A 4,178-nucleotide genomic window follows, 5' to 3' on the forward strand; every position below is an offset into this window, starting at 1 on the left:
ATTTTTTCCCCAGTATTCTTTAAGGGATTTTTGTGTTTCCTCTTTAAGGGCTTCTAGTTGTTTGTGTTGTCCTGTATTTCCTTAAAGGAGTTATTTATGACCTTCTTAAGTCCTCCATCACCATGATAGAATGTTATTTTAAATCTAGATCTTGCTTTTCTGGTGTGTTTGAATATCCAGTATTTGCTTTGATTGGAGAATTGGGCTCTGATGATGCCAAGTAATCTTGGTTTCTGTTGCTTTCTGTTCCCCTGTACCCATGTTTTTTATTTGAAATTGGCCCCAGTGCTTGTTTCAAGAATTTTGTGCCCTATGTCCACCAAAAGTGTCTGGCTTTCCCCTCCTCCTTTAGGTTTAACCAGGGCATGGAATGTAGCTGAACTCCAAGGCTCTTAGTCATATATCCTTCCTATATAAAGTTATAGGAAGTTGCTTACCAACAAAACCATCCAGGCACTGAAGTTCCTGACAGATATCAGGTGCAGTTTGTTTTTAAAATGCCATACTTCCCACTGACAATGTTCTCTTGTTTCTGGGTCCAAAAGAATGTAGGTTTTATAGTCTTCAAAAAATTCTTTTTATATATATACTCTAGGACTCTCATTATTTCACCTGTCTACCTTAGATAAATTTATAGGCCAAATTGATAGAAGCTTCTCTTAGGCTCACCCAACAGAATCTGAAGGTAGGCACATATCCTCTCCCTACCTTCAACAGCCTTACAATACCAGTTGGGAATGTTCAAAGTAAAGGCTGTACCTGTGTGAGCAGTCCATTACCCCTAGATCCAATTTCTAAGCTACTCCCACAATTCTCTTACATTCTTCAGTTGTGAAAAAGAACGTGAAGCAGTTGTTGACAGTCATCACAGACGGGTTTATGAGTCAACATGATTGAATCTAAAAGACCTAGGAGATCTGAGGGTCTTTTTGAAAATGGAGAGAGGGGTCTATAACTTCCAATTATAAAGGTCATTACTGGCCAATGGTACATAGGACATAACTGTCTCCCCTGTACATCTGGGTGTTCAGAAGAGGAGAGGAGTATGGACATAGTAGAGTCAATTCCTCTGTGCAAAATAGTCTGAATGTGAGTTAGACTCACATTAGGTAAGGGCAACAATACTCATCAAAGGAAAAAGGCCCAAGATGCCATTTCGATCTTACCGTGTGTGCACCAAATCAAAGGCATGTAAGTATAGCAGCAGCCATTAAAATTCTCACTATCAAAAAAAATGCCCAGAACCAGATAATTTTCACACAAAATTCTATCATTCTAAGAGGAGTTATGGCCTATACTCCTCAAATCATTCCATAAAACAAAAACAGAAGGAATATTTCCCACTCTATTTTATGAGAGATTACAGTTACCCTGATATCTAAAACAAAAATCAATTTCCCTTATGGACTCTCATACAAACATAATCATTAAATAATTAAAAACATATTCCAAGAACACATAAAAAATATCATGTACAAAAACAAAGTAGGCTTTGTCTCAGGTGAATAGGGGTGCTTCGATATACAAAAATCAAACTTTAATTGGCCATGTAAACCAACTGACAGAAAAAACAGCAAATCAAGTGCAAACAAAAAAAGCAAAAAACATGCTCATTAAACTGGATCCAGGAAAGGTCTTTAAGAAGCGACCCGTTAATGATAAAAGTTCTTCAGAGGTTGCCACACAGATGATAGAGCTAAATATAATAATGGTAATATAGAAGAAGCCCATGTCAACATCAACTTAAATGGGGAGAAACTCAAAGCCACTGTACAAAAGCAAAGGCAAGTAGTGGTTTCTCATTCTCTTAAATCTACTCAATACAGCAGTTGAAGTCTTAATTAGAACAATAAGGCAACTGGTAATTAACAGGATAAATACATTAAGGTTGAAAGATTTTTATTTGCAGATATATAATACACATAAATTAGGTGAAAATTTTTACATGCCAGTTAAGTTAGGTCATCTATTCTGCCCAGTATAATGCAGACAGGTCTTTCCAAAGAGTCAGTTGAGCTGTGTTTCAGGCCAGTTGAATCCCAGGTTCAAGACATCAGACAAGAATAAAACATCAGCAGGGTAGATATCCGGTAGAGTGTCCAAGACCCTAGTGCTGCCCTTTCCCCACACACCATTTTGACATATTACAGCTCTTGTAAATCCAGGCTGCCTTTGCCCAGATTCACTGTAAATGCTCCAGCAATACTGTAGTCGAAACAGAAATCATTGGTAAAATGAGTGGTTGTTGCTGTTGGAAGACAGGTGTAGGTCATAGCTGTCAAGCTCCTAAAATATCTTTCAGCATTTGAGTGAGGGCTCCAAGCAAGGACAATGTATAGAAGCCAAGGAGCGAAATGTTTCCTCCACCAAGTAGGGATGTGACTCCACCATTGACTTCCACCCCACGGTCTCAGAGACTTCAGAAGCATGAAGTATAATGAAATCCATAGCTTTACTCTTCAGGTTCTCTGCTCTGTGGAGGTCAGCCAGGATGAGAGTGGGTACAGCATTTTTCAAAGAGATGTTGCTGAACAGGGCATCCTCACACATGACCTTCAAGCCCTGCAGGGCATACTTATCAGCAGCTGCAAACAAACCAGTGGCCATTGAGTGGCTGTGGAGGTGTGGTGCCTTCCCTGTGTAAATGAAATGCATCATTTCCTTAAAGACTTGCAGATGAATGTCATGGATTTCAATGCGGTTTGTTAAGCTCTCTAGCATTTCATGTTCAAACATGGCTCTGAAAAACTGGAGAGCGAGCTGCTAGGATGGCCTTGTGAGATCTGAATTCCTGGCCAGCTTCCACCAGGCTGCAGTCTGAAGAGGGAATTTTCCCACAGCTCTCCTAGGTCTTCTGCCAATATTTGCATTGGATCCCTGATTGCAGGTATCATGTTCTGTCCAGGCCTGCTAAAGAAGGGTCCTGATATGCTCACCTTGCAACACAGGGTAAGCTTGTCTTCGGGGTGAAGCCAATGACTATGGTAGAGGAGGAAATCTCGAAGGATGAAATTTTTGCATCCCCAGTATCGATTTGGCAGAAACCTTAAAACATCTGAGATCTTTGTAATAATATATTTCTCTCCTTGGGCATTTATGACCCAGAACTGTACCTTTGCCCAAACTGCGCTCTTTGGACGACTGAGCAAACCCAGGTAAACAGACAGGTAATCTGTGCTTTCTTCATCAACACTGTTTGGGTATATTCTCAAACACCATTGTACTTCTTCACTGGCCTCTAATGAGAACCCTGGGCTTGTAATATTTTCCCGAATTCCATCCATGCAAAATGAAAAGTTTCTAATGGCCCACTCATAGCAGAAATTCTGAACACTGATGTGTGTGTAGCCACAGCTCTTGACTTCCAGGTCCCTTGACATGTCTTCTGGAGGTAGTTTGGAGGTTAAAGTTGATCTGAAAGAAGTAATAGAAGTTACTATTCACTCTGTAGGATACAATTATAGATACCCTTTAGATTTTATTTTCTCTGTCTGCTAAATTGTCCCTTTATATTCTTGGAAACTTGTATTTCTATTCAGTTTCTGTAGGTTTCCATATTTGTTCTACTGAAGATAAAACAGACTCACTACAACTGATAAATATCTCTCTCTCTGTCTCTGTCTCTGTCTGTCTCTCTGTGTTTGTGTCTCTCTCAGTCTCCAATATTCTCACTCATCCCAGCCATGCGTCTGACTCTGTGTGTGTTTATTGAATCTTATGTCAATTGTAACTACTTTTGACTATTCTATCTAACGTTGGAAGAGTTTGGAAGTGTACAAACAATCTCATTTCAATTGTGTAGTATTAATTGGGGTCCTGTAGCAAACATAAAGAATGAATTTCTCTATATACATAGAAAGTGGATGTATGAGAAAAATCTGTACGCAGAGGTTGAGCTAATATAAATATGGCTAAAGTCAATACGCAATTATTCCACAAGGTTTGAAGTCTCAGGTCTTCTTCAGTATCGAACAGAATCCTGAAGAATTAGATTCAGATGCCAGTGAAGAAATGAGTTTGCTAGTAAGATGAGAGCAAGCAAGCAAAGACTCACAATTGACTTCTCCTATATACTTACATAGGCCTGCAATAGAAGTGGGGCCCAGTTAAGTGAATGTCTTCTAGTCTTAAGATCTGGATTAATGGTGTGTGTTTTACTGCCTCAAGACTCAGATTAA

At 39.4% G+C, this 4,178-nt stretch overlaps 1 pseudogene; it reads right to left on the reverse strand.

Moving 5' to 3' along the window:
* Positions 1 to 2,298: 2,298 nt before the first annotated feature.
* On the reverse strand, positions 2,299 to 3,394 carry LOC134485797 (TD and POZ domain-containing protein 5-like; annotated as a pseudogene).
* Positions 3,395 to 4,178: the final 784 nt, after the last annotated feature.

This window comes from Rattus norvegicus, chromosome 2 (genome assembly GCF_021556685.1).
Source record: "Rattus norvegicus strain SHRSP/BbbUtx chromosome 2, alternate assembly SHRSP_T2T, whole genome shotgun sequence".
Classification (NCBI taxonomy): Eukaryota; Metazoa; Chordata; class Mammalia; order Rodentia; family Muridae; genus Rattus; species Rattus norvegicus.